The sequence below is a fragment of the Microcaecilia unicolor genome, chromosome 11 (genome assembly GCF_901765095.1).
Source record: "Microcaecilia unicolor chromosome 11, aMicUni1.1, whole genome shotgun sequence".
Lineage (NCBI taxonomy): Eukaryota > Metazoa > Chordata > Amphibia > Gymnophiona > Siphonopidae > Microcaecilia > Microcaecilia unicolor.
This window is the reverse complement of record NC_044041.1, coordinates 188,335,071-188,352,210: the sequence shown is the minus strand read 5'-3', so window position 1 is coordinate 188,352,210 and position 17,140 is coordinate 188,335,071.

Sequence of the window (17,140 nt, the reverse complement as noted above, 5' to 3'; positions counted from 1 at the left end):
CATCTAGCTGTGCCACTGATGTGTGTATTGCAACTTTGTCCATGCTCTACCCAAAATCCACCCCATGCATGCACAGCACTATCTTTTAGGCTGAATAGATTTATTTATTTAATACATTTATAACCCACATTTTTCCACTAGTTGCAGGCTCAATGTGGCTTACATAAACCATAGGGCAATTACTGTCTGGATTACTATAAAGAAACTGAGCTAAAGGTCTTAGGTTTGAATGCGTTGGTGCCGCAGCACTCACAGGGCCGGATCCAGTAAATGGCATCCAAATTTAGGCGCCAGCAAGATCCGCTCTAAACTCATATTTGATAAAGGGCGCTCTGCCTCTAAGGACCCTTTCTAGAATAGTTAGTGCTGATTCCCACGCCCAACTTCGGCCATGAAGACTTATGCCTGCTGAAACCTGGTTTAAATCCTGGCATGCAAATTTTTTAAGAGCCATTTACTCTTGTAAATCAGCATTTTACAAGGGAAAATAGTTTAGAAAATGACTTTCAAAGTGTAGTGGAAGAGATGGATATGCATCATTTTATTTACCACTGTTTATATATCACTTTCCAAAGAAATGTCAAAGCCATTCACGATATTTGAAAAGCTATTTAAACAAAAATACCCATTAGCATATGGCTAGGAACTGAAATGAATCTCTGTGGTTTTCTCTCATGATTGTAACTTTTTTCTCCTGTTATCCCATTTTGTCTAATTAATGTGCTGCTCCTTTTTGACCATGGCCCATTTCCTTTCAATTTCCTTTGTAAACTGCTTTGCTATCATGTCAGACACATGAACTAAACTAACCTTAACTACATTTTAAAAAATTGTTTTTCAGATCCAATCTCTCCCTAATCAGATAGTTCCAACATAGCAACTGTTTTGTCTGGGAATGTGAGCCCTTGTGCCCCGACTGAGCACGGCGAAGATGGAGTGACACTGACACCGCACTCGGTCAGGCAGCCAGACAACCCCTAGCTTCACCTGGGAAGCGACCGCCGTTCCCTGAGAGTTGAGCCCCCAGGTGCAGGCGGCCACCAGGACTTCCGGAACTGGCGGGGTTGCACGGCCACTGACCCGACAGGCAGGGAGAGCAGACACCATCCAGGAGCCAAGGAATCAGCCGCGCAGCGAATAGTCAGAGAAACAGTCCGAGGTCTAGGCAGGCAGCAACACAGCGCGTAGTCAGGCAACAATCCAGGGTCTGGTACACAGGAATCACAGAAACAAAGATAGCCGGCTGTAGAACACAGACAAAGACCACGACCTCTAAGCACTAGAAGCCGAAGCAAGGAAGGACTGGAGGCAGGGCTTTAAATAGTGTAGGAATTAGGTTCAAACATGTGCAGCTGATGCAAGATGGCTGCCTCCATCAGAAGAGATGCCCTACGTCCATGTAAGCCGCATTGAGCCTGCCATGAGTGGGAAAGCGCGGGGTACAAATGTAACAAAAATAAAAATAAAAAAATAAAAAATAAATATGGGCTTCCTTCCTGAAGCTGCCCATCTCCAAGATGGCTGCCACAACCTGAGATGCCCATCTCCAAGATGGCCATCCTATCCTGGAGATACCACATCCAAGATGGCCGCCACATCCTCGAATGCCCATACCCTGCGCAAGCAGGCTGCACCTCTGAGGAGTGGAACAGAGTGTAACAGCAACATCTTAAAATCTGTAGACCAATATTCTATTAGTCATCTAAAGTCCATGCAGCCTCAAAAATGCCAAATGGATGGCATGTGTTTTTTTTTTTTTTGTTAATGGGAGGCAGTTATTCAGATTAAACAGAATGAAAAGAAGGACCAAAAATTTACAGGGACGTAGAATGGTCTAAAAGCTGGGATAATGGACGTGACTCATAAAATCTCAATGTTCCCTGATGCCTGATAATTCCTACTATTCCAACTACCACTTCCTCTGACATTTGTACAAGTGGAGATGAGCAGTGCAAAGGGAACACCAGGTCTAATACTTTCTTTGATGATATTAGAGACTATATGTTCTTAAAGACACTTGAGAGGCACTTTCCTAAGGTCAGTATCTTCTCTGAGGTCATAATAGAAATAAAACAAAACATAGAAAAGAAAACAAGATGATACCTTTTTTATTGGACTAACTGAATACATTTTTTGATTAGATTTCGAAGGTAACCCTTTTTCTTCAGATCAGAAATGAGCATATGTTGAGAAATATCAGAATATATAAGTGAAACACAAAATAATTCCAGTGACAGTCTCACAGGAAGAGGGTGGGGTGGGTTAGGTGATAAACTGGGAGAGCTGGGTCAGTGAAGAGCCAAGGAGAGATGGATGAGTGATAAAAGGGTGGCAAAGCTGTGGAATTTTATGGTTTATAATGGGAGAGAAACCCACATCTTTGTTAAGTCCTGTCTGGTGGGTGTCAAGATATTTCATCATTTTGTCTTCAAAGGTCTTACATTTCTGGATTGCCTTCAAATTTCCTTTCAGTATTCTTTTTTTGTTTATTTATTTAACATATTTATACCCCGCATTTTCCCACTAGTTGCAGGCTCAATGTGGCTTACACAATAACATGGGTAGGCTACAGTTCAGTATAATATCATTAAACAATGTCATAGTGAAAAAATTAATCGTAAACGTATCGTCTAAGACAACAAAGATAATAAACGATGATGGGAAAACATTAGGGTCATAAATTTTGCTGAACAGATAAGAAAGAAACTAAGTAACGTCTGGATGGTACGCCTTCTGGAACAGGGTGGTCTTCAATAATTTCCTGAAGTTTAGATGATTCTGAGTTGATTTTAAGAGTATAGCTGAGTTCCTATGAAGGAGAAGCTTGATGCGTAGGTAGATTTGTATTTGAGGCCATTGCAATCTGGATAATGTAAAATTAAATAGGATTGGGAAAGATTGGAACTATTTCTGGGTGGTAGATCTGTAAGATTTAACATGTATCCAGGAACTTCACCATAAATGATCCTTTGAATCACTATAAAATCATCGATCATGTTTTCTTAAGTAGTCTTCCACAAAGGTGACATCCTGGTTTGCATTGTGATGTTTGATATGATGTTTTAGTTTCTGGCTTGTTTCTCTAATAGAGCTCCCTTCTCTGAGTTCAAAATCTTCTCGGAGATGATTACTTTGGGCACCAGGACATGTTGCAAATTCTTGGTATGTGTGGGGAGGGAGAGTGAGGACTTACTGCATCATTTAAGGAGGAGGAATAGCCTAGTGGGCTGACAACCAGGGACATCTGTTTCAAATCCTACTGCTGCTCTTGTTAAACTTGAGCAAGTTACTTAACCCTCTGTTGCCTCAGGTACAAACTTAGATTGTCTAGGGACAGGGAAATACCTTGTGTACCTGAATGTAATCCACCTTAAGCTGCAACTGAAAAGGTGTGAGTTAAATCCCCAAAAATACAATACAACCTGTAGAACTGGGAAGACAAAGGGCATAGACATTTTCGGGGGGGGGGGGGGCAGTGGCATACCAAGGGGGGGGGGGGCGGTCCGCCCCGGGTGCACGCCGCTGGGGGGGTGCCGCGCGCCTGTTGGCTCCAAGTCCGCTCGTTCCCTCCCTGCTGCTCCCTCTGCGCGGAACAGGTTACTTCCTGTTCCGGGGCAGAGGGAGCACCAGGGAACGAGCGGACTCGGAGCCGACAGGCGCGTGGCACCCCCCCCCCCAGCAGATACAAATGCACCCGAGGGGGGGGGGGGGTCGCGCATCGGCGATCTGCCCCGGGTGTCAGCCAGCCTAGGAACGCCACTGGGGAGGGGGGTGCAGCTGTTCTCATGTATTTATTTCTGGGGTTCTTTTTTTTTCTTTTTTTTTATAAGCATTTCTATTTTTATACATAGTAACATAGTAGATGACGGCAGAAAAAGACCTACATGGTCCATCCAGTCTGCCCAACAAGATAACTCATATGTGCTAATTTTGTGTATACCCTACTTTGATTTGTACCTGTGTTCTTCAGGGCACAGACCGTATAAGTCTGCCCAGCACTATCCCATTACTTGTACGGAAAAGATTGGTTACCTTAGAAAATTAAGCTAAGGAATAAAAAAAGGAAAAGAAAAGAATAATATCTATTATCTTTAACCAATCTCAAGTCTACAATAGGAGTCCAAGATTCCTAAACAATGGAGATTTAGGAAATTTATAAACACATTGTAATCGGACGTGAGCCAATTCCTTATTACATTAACTAGAGCTTTTTGATGTTATGAAAGCTGCAAGCTGAGACGGTTCATAATAAACATATTTAAAAGATTGGTATTTGACCCCGCATTTGCAGGGGTATCTTAGGAAAAAAGTAGCTCCCATCTGGAGCACTTCAGTTTTCATCTGGAGGAATTGTTTCCGTCTTTTCTGGCTATCTCTTGATATGTCGGGGAATATTTGAATTTTTAGTCCTTTAAAAGTCTTTCCTTTATTTTTAAAGAACATCTTCATTATCCGTTTTTTATCAGAAGCCAACGCCACTGTAGTCAACAAAGTGGCTGCTATGACTTGTTCTGTATCTGAAGATTCTAGAAGCACAGATACATCTAGTGACTGATTTACTTGAGTTTGTTGGTTACTATCTTTTTTAACAGGAAGGTAAAGGCGGTTAGCTTAGCAGAGTTTAAAAAGGGGTTGGACGGTTTCCTAAAGGATAAGTCCATAAACCGCTACTAAATGGACTTGAGAAAAATCCACAATTCCAGGAAAAACATGTATAGAATGTTTGTACGTTTGGGAAGCTTGCCAGGTGCCCTTGGCCTGGATTGGCCGCTGTCGTGGACAGGATGCTGGGCTCGATGGACCCTTGGTCTTTTCCCAGTATGGCATTACTTATGTAATACACTTGTGCGAAGGGAGGGATACTCTCTTCCAGAACTTCCAGTGTTTCTTTAATATAATTCTTTAACATATCACGAGGGGAAACAGCAAATAGTTGTGGAAAATTCAAAAATTGCAAGTTATTACTTCTTGAGTAATTTTCAAAGAAATTCTGTTTTCTTCCTCAGATTAGTTAAGTCTTTCACCATATTGCTTTGAAGCAATTGCATATGCTGGAGGTTTTTCTCTTGTGATTGAACATTTAAGGTCAGAGATTTTAAACCTTCTTCTGTTTCTTTAGTTTTTACTTCCGAAACAGTCGTATCTTGGCTTATTTTCTGTACCTGAGGACATAATGTTTTACCCAGGTCAGCTATCAAGCACCCTAAACTATCTAAAGTGACTTCTGAGGGTTTAACAAGAGAAACTGAAAATTGCGTGTTCGTTACCTCCGAACGCTGAGAAGGAAATTGTCCCAAAGTAATTGTACTTATACTTGCAGCTTCTACGTCCCCCGGTGCTGTAATCGCTTTTTCAGATCTTATTTGAGGAGTTTGAAATCCTAAACTCCCCTCTGCTCCACGCAGATCACATTCTGCCTCTCATCGCACTAGCCCTGGCGTTCCTTCCATATGCAGGGCTAGGGACATCGCTGTCGGGCAGCTGCTTCCGCTCGGCTGTGGGGGAGGAGCTCTAACGTCAGGGCTGAGGGTAACCTCTAGCCCAGAGTTCCGCCGGGGGCCTCCATCAACCTCTGGCAGAGCTAGCGGGCTGCTCACCGACGCCACTTGAATCGGGGCTCGCTGGATAAAAGATTCAACGGAGCCGGATTGAGCCACAGGGCTCCGCCACTGAGAGGACACGGCAGCAGGTCGGCCTCATCTCTTAGGCATAGTCAAGGTCAAAAATCCCAGGAGCTCACAATCGCATCTGATTCAATCAGCGGCCATCTTGGACTCCTCTATTTCTGGGGTTCTTTCAACACAATAATCAAGTATAGCTGGTCCCCTTGATGTGCAACCAGACAGTGGAGTTGAACGGGTAGATGTAAAGCGTCTGTTCACGCTTTCCAAAAATACTAGGACTAGGGGGCATGCGATGAAGCTACAATGTAGTAAATTTAAAACGAATCGGAGAAACTTTTTCTTCACTCAACGTGTAATTAAACTCTGGAATTCGTTGCCAGAGAATGTGGTAAAGGCAGTTAGCTTAGCGGAGTTTAAAAAAGGTTTGGACGGCTTCCTAAATGAAAAGTCCATAGACCATTATTAAATGGACTTGGGGAAAATCCACTATTTCTGGGATAAGCAGTATAAAATGTTTTGTACATTTTTGGGATCTTGCCGGGTATTTGTGACCTGGATCGGCCACTGTTGGAAACAGGATGCTGGGCTCGATGGACCTTTGGTCTTTCCCAGTATGGCAATACTTATGTACTTATGCACCCTCCTTGGTGGAGCATACTATAGAGGGGAGTCAAAGGAGCCTGAGGTTGACCCCCATTGAAGTTCCCAAGCACAGTCCTCAAGACTTTCAACCTAATCTGGTTTTCAGGATAGCTACACTATGCAAAAAAAAAAAAAAAATCACTGTCCATCTCAGACCCAATCAAAGCAAATACATCTCATCAATGATCCTTCAATGCACATGTGATTGAGGGTCTCCATGATCAAGCTTGGGAGCTAATAGTCTAACCATATGCAGTGTACAAGATTTTCTGAGAGGATACAGCTCATGTTTATATGTAAAATAAATATTAAAATCGTGCTTAAATAGAGATCAATGAAAATTAAAACATGGATTATTAATTTCCAGGGACAATAACCACAACAAGTGGAGGAGTGGCCTAGTGGTTAGAGCACCGGTCTTGACTTCCAGAGGTGGCCGCTTCAAATCCCACTGCTGCTCCTTGTGATCTCTAGCAAGTCACTTAACCCTCCGTTGCCTCAGGTACAAACTTAGACTGTGAGCCCTCCAGGGACAGGGAAATAAATACCCAGTGTTACTGAATATAACTCACCTTGAGCTACTACTGAAAAAGGTGTGAGCAAAATCCAAATAATAAATAAATAAATCCGCTTTGCTAGTTTGCTTCTTTGTGTGTGTAGAGCAAAATAAAGAAAAAAAAAGTGTTTATAAATACTTAATGTTGTTGGGAATCAATTATCCTAATTAATGAAGTCATGATGTAAAATTCCTTAAACTGAGTCTATTAAACCCTATTTCACATTCAATTCATAGCCAAGAAAGCTCTCCAACCATTATTATCCCATTAGAAGATACAAAAGTGCTGTTCTAATGGAAAAGGCACCACCACAATGAGTTCGTTGGTTCATTGGCATCAATAAAATAAGAATGGAGGGACAGATTAATCAGAAGGTTTACTCAACAGGTATACACAATGGGAGAACGGGAATGGTTGTTTAACCCATCAAACAACACTGATGACCAATAGGTTGAGAAGGGTTTTCTTTTCTCACTTACCCACAAGATTCTATATTAGTAGTCCCAGGGCTTTTTCTGAGGGGGTACTTGGGGGTACTGAGTACCGGCACCTTTTCCATTGTCTGCTAAAATTGACCCATGGACCCCAAGTTTTAATGAAAGAGCTCAGGCTCTACACACCAATTCTGCCTTGTCATAGATTCTGAGACTGGTTGCAGGGGACCTGGCCATTGTGGGATGAGTCCCTCAGTGATAACCCCACCCTTGAAGGGTTGCCCAGCATTTGAGTACCGGCATCTTTTTTGAAAGAATAAACACACTGAGTAGCCCACACGTGGTTGCCCAAATTTGGGACAGAGCACAAATGCATGATAAACTGATTAGTCAATTTGGTGCTAACAACCGTTTATTGGCATTATTTGGATTTAATTGGCAGTAATTTGGATTTACACGCGCATCTGCCTATACACTGTAAAGCTGCATGCCCAAAGTGTCTCCTGTGTAACCCAAAAGGGGGTGTGATCATGGGAGAGGCATCAGAGGGTCAGGGGTGTTCCAAATACTTAGGGGCAGTATTGTAGAATACCAAGGTTATGTGCCCCACTTGCCTGCCGAGATTTATACCATGTTTCAGCTGGTGTAAAGACTCACGCTCAAAGCTGAAATTGGGAATCCACTCTAAGCACTACAGGGCACTCAGTCCAGAATGGCAGGGCCACTGAGGGGGGGGGGGGGGCAGGGGGAAAAAAATTCCCCCGGCCTAGTGGCTAGAGCACCAGTCTTGCAATCCAGAGGTGGCCGATTTAAATCCTGCTGCAGCTCCTTGTGATCTTGGGGAAGTCACTTAACCCTCCATTGCCTCAGGTACAAATTGTGAGCCTCGAGCTACTACTGAAAAAGGTGTGAGCAAAATCTAAATAAGATTCTGGAATCTTAAAGTGACAAGATTCCATGCAGAATTTCAAAGAGTACTACTACTACTTCTACTATTAAACATTTCTATAGCGCTACTAGACTTACGCAGCGCTTTACAAATTAACATGAAAAGACAGTCCCTGCTCAACAGAGCTTACAATCTAAATTGGACAGACGAACAGACAGCTAGGGGTGGGGAAATTGCAGTGGTAGGGGTGATAAGTGAGGGTGTTGAGTAAGAGAGTCATGGTTAGGAGTCGAAAGCAGTAGCAAAGAGGTGGGCTTTAAGCCTAGACTTGAAGACAGCCAGAGACTGAGCCTGACATACTGGCTCAGGGAGTCTATTCCAGGCATAGGGAGCAGCGAGATAGAAGGAACGGAGCCGGGAGTTAGCAGTGGGGGAGAAGGGGGACGACAGGAGACATTTACCTAGCGAACGGAGTTCACGGGGAGGAGTGTAGGGAGAAATGAGAGCGGAAAGGTACTGAGGAGCTGCGGAGTGGATGCACTTGTAGGTCAAAAGGAGAAGTTTGAACCGTATGCGGAAGCGGATAGGGAGCCAGTGAAGCGACTTGAGGAGAGGGCTAACGTGAGTATAGCGAGCTAGCGGAATATAAGACATTCCATGTAGAACCCCAAAGAATAGCAAGATTCTGGAGTAGAGGAGTGGCCTAGTGATTAGAGCACCGGTCTTGCAATCCAGAGGTGGCCAGTTCAAATCCCACTGCTGCTCCTTGTGATCTTGAGCAAGTCACTTAACCCTCCATTTCCTCAGGTACAGACTTAGATTATGAGCCCTCCTGCGACAGTGAAATATCCAGTGTACCTGAATGTAACTCACCTTGAGCTGTTACAAGAAATGATTTATTTTGGGGGAAAAGAGCTCTAGAGCACTCGCTACTGTTTATAATTTAAGAGCAGGTGCTGTATTTATAAGTTTTAGGATATTAATTTCTCCACCAATCACCAAAGGTGATAATTGCAATAAATTAAGTATATACTGTATCTCTGTTGAAATGCAGTATTCTGTACTGCAAGATTTGAAAGCATGTACTCAGAGCACAAAGAGACTATATTTTTAGCTTCAGAAAAGGTTTATTTTAAAATACAATTGCACACAATAGGTTTTTTAAGAGATCTTTACAGATAATCTGTACTTAAGTAAAGTAAAGTAGCAGGTCTAGATCAAAAGTTATGTTACTTACAAGTCCTTGTTACATAGTATGAACAGCATGAGGTAAGCACATGTTTGCAGAAGAGGTCCTCATAGCAGGCAGGTGGGCTACAGGTCCCTTGAAGAGAGAATCTGTAGAGAAGAATCTGTGTTGCAGTTGAAGGGAAGCATCTGCTTGTCTGGAACAGCTTCTATCTTTTATACTCTTGCAAGCTGCAGGAATACATGCCATGTGAATCTTTGTCTTGGTTTCCTGGTTTGCACACGACCCTTGGGCATTTGCAAAGCATTGTGGTACCTTGGTCTCATGTCTTATGACATCACAAGGCTTGCTGTCTGGATTTTGCTGATAAGTGGTTTATTGTAGTGCAAGGTTTTCCCTGCTTGAATTTCTGTGATAGATATTCTGATAACATTTGTCTGGGGCGGCCATCAGGTGTCTTTTGTTTTTAGTAGCTGTATTTCACACCTTTCCCACCTGCCTGTCTCCTTGCCTCTACTGGATACCTTTGATATTTGTTGTGTTGATCAGCCAGGCTTTTGATCAGAGGAAGAGAGTCAATTTAACCTTGAGGCAGTCTCTTATTTGAGAGGGGGAGGTGAGGTCAGCAGTACCTTTTGTCTTTTAAATGTCTTTTAAATGTTCCCCAAAGGGAGGGAGAAGAGGGCTTTGGAATGAAAGCCAGTTGCATCTTCAAATATATTTTTAAAGCTGTATTTTTGTATTGCTATATATGATCCAGCAAAATATCATGCTACATATTTCAATAATAAACTGATACCATTACAGAGCTACTACTGAAAAAAGGTGTGAGCAAAATCTAAATAAATAACTATTTCTGGGATAAGTAGAATAAAATGTATTGAGTTTTCTGGGATTGTGCCACATATTTGTGACCTGGATTGGCCACCGTTGAAAACAGGATGCTGGGCTTGATGAACCTTTGGTCTGTCCCGGTGTGGCAATACTTATGTACTTATGAAGCCAAGGGAACAGCAAATTAGGGCAGGACTTGGATTGCAAACACTGATCATGCGTATTGGATCCCCTTCTGAGTTAGGGACCCTCTTCCAGCAGATACCTTCAATTGAAATCCTACAGGCATAAAAGATCGCACATCACTTCCTCTTAACAAAAAGAAGATGCGGCCATTCTTACAAAGACACTAGCACTGACGGTCTTGCTGTAGCCTAGAGCTTCCCAAATGGGGTCACAAAACTTGGCTTTGAGGTCACATCTCCATAGGTGTATCATTATTCTGCACCTCCAGGGGGGGTCACACAATTTTATTTGGCCACAAAAATATTAGGGATTGGGAAGCTCTGCTCTAGTTCATGGATTTCCAGAGCCATAGTGAAGGAGAGGTAAATGCAGCTGTGGGTATTTTTCATTATGTTTTCATTCATGCAGTTCTGCAAGTTTTATGCCAAGTTAATCACTGGAACAGTTTATGCTATTTAGTTTTTAACTGTGATCTATTAGCATATTTAAGGCTTTTGAGGAATGCAGGGGCTGGAGGGGATGGTTTGTATGATTTCAGCACTCTTGAAAGGTACAAGATTGACAGTGCTTGAAATCCAAAATTCTTGTACAGTATGGGAGCAATTATTTGAGGCATTTTCCACATGTAAAGCATGGTGTATGTTCAGAAAATAAGTACCTAAGTGTTGCCATACTGGGACAGATCGAAGGTCCATCAATTGTTTCCAACAGTGGCCAATCCAGGTCACAAGTACCTGGCAAGATCCCAAAAGAGTACAATACATTTTGTGCTGCTTATCCCAGAAATAAGCAGTGGATTTTCCCAAGTCCATTTTAATAATGGCTTATGGACTTTTTCTTTTAGGAAGCTATTCAAACTATTTTTAAACCCAGCTAAGCTAACTGCGTTTACTACATTCTCTGGCAACAAATTCCAGAGTTTAATTACTCATTGAGTGACGAAATATTTTCTCCGATTCGTTTTAAATTTACTACTTTGTAGCTTCATTGCGTGCCCCCTAGTCCTAGTATTTTTGGATAGAGTAAACAAGCGATTCACGTCTACCTGTTCCACTCCACTCAGTATTTTATAGACCTCTATCTCCCCTCAGCTGTCTTTTTTCCAAACTAAGAGCCAAAGTCATTTCAGCCTTTCCTCATAGGGAAGTCATCCCATCCCCTTTATCATTTTCATTGCCCTTCTCTGTTCCTTTTTAATCTTAACCCTAGTTGTACCCATATTACTTTTCACTATTCCCATAAAAAGGAAACGCCTTAATTCTCTTATGTGTCGTGATCGTCTGACTTGAATAGGATGTAAGGGACTATCATATATATATATATATATATATATATATATATATATATATATATATATATATATATATATATGTAGTGTGTTGCTTAGGACTAGGAACACCATAGAAACACGCTGTGCAAGTTTGCAGCCACTTTCACATTATCTGTGCATAAGCTGTCCCAGGGGTGTAGTTTGGACAGAGCTGGGGTGGAGTAGTGATATAAGTAGTTTTAAAAATACATATGTACATGAATAGAGTACATACACACATTTGCACATTTGGATCAGATGTAAATTTATGCAGGGCCACCGAGAAACTGAGCCGGGCCCGGCGGTGGCAGCCTAGGACCGCCCCGCCCCCCAGGATCGCTGCCACCCCTCTCCCTCCACAACTGTAAATACCTTATCTGGCAGGGATCCCAAGGCCCCTCCAGCAGAAGAGTCTTCCTCCAACGCTGCTCTTCTTCACTCTGCCGCATTGCCTGCCCTGTGGCTGCTTTTCTCTCACGCTGCGCATGCTCGGCTTTAAAAGTCCCTTATATGGTGTGAAGCCCTGCCCAGCACATCCTGGGATGCACTGGGCAGGGCTGAGCACCACCATTTTGCAGGTGGAACTGATGAAAGAGGAGAGAGGCCACCTCCCTCCTCCAACTTCAGGTAGGGCGGTGGGGAAGGACCAGTAGACCACCAGTTTGAAGGGGGCGGATTTACCCGCAGCCCACACATCGGTGGGATGCTGAGAGAGGTGGGGGGGGGGCTGGAGACCCACCTGTTGCTGTGGGGAGGAGGGTCAGGTCGGGGCTCCTGCCGGGGCTGCTGCATTGGGGAGAATGGGGGCCAGCTAGCATGTAAATGCATGCTGGACAGGGCTCACCATTCCTCCCCGATGGTCTGCAAACCCTAATGCCAGCTCCGAGCTGGCATAGGCTTTGCCGCAGCCAGCAAGCCAATCTTTGGAGCGTTGTCGCTGGTCATTGGGGATGAATAGGTCTAGCATGTATTTGGATGCTACTTGCACTAAGAGCCCTGTTTTGCCTTCATTTCCATGCTAGCTGCATTCAGAGCGCCCGAGCGCGTTATTTCACGTGCTTGGGGGCTCTGATCATGGGGCAGTAGCAAATGCAGGTGCTAGTATGGCACTAAGAGCCTCTAGCGCCTGTGTTTGCTTCTGATCATCGGCCCATGAGCTGGCCTTGATCCCCAAGCCCCACCAGCTGAAGACTCCCTTCAACAGCAGCCATAACATTTTCCAAACTTTGTAGCTTGTGGCACACAAAGTGACCATGAGTGGAGGGGAGGGCCAGGGCTGGCAGCAGAGGCGACGGTAGCTCAGGACATTGCTGCTGGCTACCAGTCTTTGAAAACATTGTGGCTGCTGGGGCTTGGGGATCCCTGCCAGCTGCAGGAAAGGTTCCCTTCAATCTTGAGTTGGCCTGAGCCAAAAGTGGGTGGGACCTTGCCCACCTGGGCCCATCTGTGACTACATCATTGCTAATACATGTGTCTTTTATCATGCTTACACGTTTATCACAACTCGGCCCTTGCACTGCACAAACTCTGTCGATTGGACAGCATGGGGTTAAGCACACATGTTGTGGATGCTGCAGTGGCATACCAAGGGGGAGGGCGGTGGGGGCGGTTCGCCCCGGGTGCATGCCGCTGGGGTGGTGCCGTGCGCCTGTCGGCTCTTCGTTTTCATGCTCCCTTTGCCCCGGAACAGGTTACTTCCTGTTCCGGGGCAGAGGGAGCATAAAAACGAAGAGCCGGCAGGCGCGCGGCACCCCCCCCCCCCCCCCAGCGACGTGCACCCCGGGGGATCGGGGGTTCTTTCGCCGGGGGGGGCGTCGCGCTGTTCCGGGGGGGCGCTGCACCCGGGGGGCAGGGCGCATCGGCGATTCGCCCCGGGTGTCAGCCCCCCTAGGAACGCCACTGGGCTGCTGCACATGCTTATACGTTCATGTTCAGCCATGCAACTTTTGAAAAGCCCTAGTCCTCATTCAAAAGACACTTGACACCTGGAAAAAGAAATCTTTCTTAAAGGCCCTCCTGAATGTCATTATCCACCTATCTTTTCCAATAGATAGTGCATCCCTACTGGTGAATTGGAGCCCAATGTCTCTGTATATTTCTGCCATTCTGCTCATGCCTTCTTCTCTTTGTCTAAAGCTTTCAACATAGAAGTGTATTGATAATTGGTAGAGAGTGATTTCAGCATCTTTTCTTGAAAGAAAAAAAAAATCAGATACCCCAGCAGTTCTTAAGCAGAAAACAAAGAGGGATTAGCAGATCATTTCATCCTGTTTAAAGTTATAGTTTGGGTGGAGATAAGAGTAAACAGATGCACTTCACATAGAGTTAATCTTTGCTTTATTCAGCTCTGGAAATGCTGCCTGTTGAGATTTAACTTTAATTGGATGCTATTAACTCTCAGGCGAGAGGTACTCTGCAAAAGCAAATTTAAAAAGGCCTTTGGATATCACAGTAAAGTTTAAGTGAGATAAGCAAGAGTTTGCATTGACCTTAAATGATCTTAAAAATATATATACATACATTCTCTTAATGCTTTTCTTCACAAAATATATTCAAGCAGTTTGCACAAGTACTACACAGGCAGCTCAGAGAAGTTCAATAGGGCCTAATTATGCAGCTTGAGAAGCTGCGAGGTTATTTGGGTTTCTCTGAGGATCATGTTTACTAACGTATACTAAGCAGTTAGGCAGCAATTTTATAAAGTGGAGCCTAATGTTAGGCATCACAAAGGAGTACGCTTACTGCCAGATTCTATATAGCGCGCCAAGAGATCCACGCTGAAAGCCAGGCATATTCTATAACAATGCTCGTGACTTAATTGGCTTAACAAGCTAATCGGCATTGATTACAGCACTTAGCAAGCACTAATTGGCAATCATTAGAATTTACGCACACAACTCGCTAAGCATATTCGGTAATGAACTGCGTCTAAATTCTAACGCGCGCAGTTAAAAAGGGACATGTCTATGAGTGTTCCCAAATTTATGCCCGTAGTTATAGAATATGGCCCAGTGCGCTTAAATCTATGCACAGGGATTTACACCACATTTTTTTTGGTGTAAATGAAGACGTGTAGTTTTAGGCATTGGGATATCAACTAAGCCTAAATCTAGGCGCCGCTTATAGAATACGCTTAGACCAGGGGCGTAGCCAGACTTCGGCGGGAGGGGGTTCCAGAGCCCGAGGTGAGGGGGCACATTTTAGCCCCCCCCGGGCGCCGCCACCCCCCTGCCATTGCCGACCCCTCCGCCACCACCACCACCAACAACTTTGCCCCTCCCCCCCTGCTGATGACCCTCTCGACCCCCTCCCCCCCTCCCGCCACCAACCCTCCCCTGCCACCCCCGTCGCCTACCTTTGCTGGTGGGGGACCCCAACCCCCACCAGCCGAGGTCCTCATCTTCCTGCACAAGGCTTCGTTCTGTTCCTGTGAGTCTGACGTCCTGTTGTACGTGCAGGACGTCAAACTCACAGAAACAGAATGAAGCCTTGCAGATCAGCCAGCAACATGAGACTGCTTCAACTCTTGGCGGCCATTTTGAATCGGTGCCGGGAGTCTGGGATCGTCAGCATTGCAAAGGGGAAGAGAGAGAATGGCAATAACATTCATCCTCAATACATAATAATAAAGACTACACATGAACTAGAAAAACAGAACTCTTAACACTTGACTGACTGACCTCTTTCACTTTAACCCTTATGCTGAATATAGTGTCACTTTAACCCTTATGTTGAATAATTTCTCTATAGTCGATGACCTAATGTATGTTACATTCCTGTTTATCACATAGAAATTAATATACACTACCACAATGTATTCCTCTCTACCACATATGCATGCACCTTAATGCAGCGACTTTTGTATTCTGTGACCCGGAAATGGTAATCGCCATTACAGCAAATGTAAGCCACATTGAGCCTGCAAATTGATGGGAAAATGTGGGATACAAATGCTAATAATAATGCAGGGCAGCGCTCCGGGCAGGAAAGAGTGGGCTCTTTCCTGCCCTGAAGAGGTCACTAGACCACCAGAGCAGTAGAGTAAGGTAAGGGGAGGGGATCGGACACCATTAGGCCCGCCCACCAGCCTGCCAGTTTGTACAGAAATCCAGACAAACGGGTAGGCTGGCAAAACCTGCCCGGTTGCCCGGCCATGTTCTCAAAAAGAGGACATGTCCGGGTAAAACCGGACATATGGTAACCCAATACTGAGCAGGTTCAGGGGTGAGATGGAATATGGACCTCACATGGACATGAAAGAAAGAACCACAGGAAGTGGAGAAACAGTAATCCCTATGACCGTTGCAAGCAAGCCAAAAGAGTAGGGCAGTGGTGCCCAAACCTGGCCCTGGAGGCACACCAGCCTGTCAGGTTTTCAGGATATCCACAATGAATATTCGTGTATATGCTGGAAGAGAGGAGACATGATAGAAACGTTTAAATATCTCAAGGGCATTTATGTACAGGAAGAGAGCCTTTTCCAAATGAAGGAGAGCTCTGGAATGAGGGGGCATATGACAAAGTTAAGAGGGAATAGGCTTAGGAGTAACCTAAGGAAGTACTATTTCACAGAAAGGGCGGTGGAGGCGTGGAATGGCCTCCCGGTGGAGGTGGTGGAGTCTAGGACTTTTCCAGAATTTAAAAAGGCACGGGATAAGCATGTGGGATCGTTTAGGAACAGGAAGAATTAGTGGTTACAGAGGATGGGCAGACTGGATGGGTCATATGGCCTTTATCTGCCGTCATGTTTCTATGTTTATATGAGAGAGATTTGCATGCAGTGGAACCATTATTTTTCCTGCCAGGAGCATCAGGCCACTAACACAGGGCCTGGTGCTCCTGGGTGCCATCTTAAAGGGGCTGGGGCTTGGCAAATAGAAGAGGGGGCCCCCAAGTACCCCACAACTCCATAGCTCCCTCCCCACCACAGCTTACCTCAGTCAATTCCTGGTTGCCTATGGCTTCATAATTGTACTGCTAAACCCTAGTGGTAATCTCTTGGTACTATTGCTATGGGGTCAAACTGCCATATACGTTAGTTGACTCCTGCTGTAAACTGAGCTGTAATAAAATACCATTGGGTATGTTTACTAAGGTACGTTAGTAATTTTAACGCGCCTGTAAATTTAAGGTGTGTTAAACGCTAATGCGCCTATACATTTCTATGGGCGTGTTAGCGTTTAACACGCGTACACCATTTACGCGCATTAAAAACGCTAACGCGCCCGTAGCGCCACTTAGTAAACATAGGCGCATGTTTGCTGCAGCTTCGTAAGTTCCCCCCTAAACCTAAATTAAGCATACAGGAGTTTTTGAATATTGACCTCTCTTCAACTATTGTTCCATCTTTACGTTTATCTTTTAGCAGACAATTTTGCTTGTCTATTTTTTCTTCTTTAGATTTGTCTTTTCTGTTCCTGTCAATGCATCAAATAAAATCCGCAGGCAAAAGATGAGCTGTTTCAAAACTCTGCAG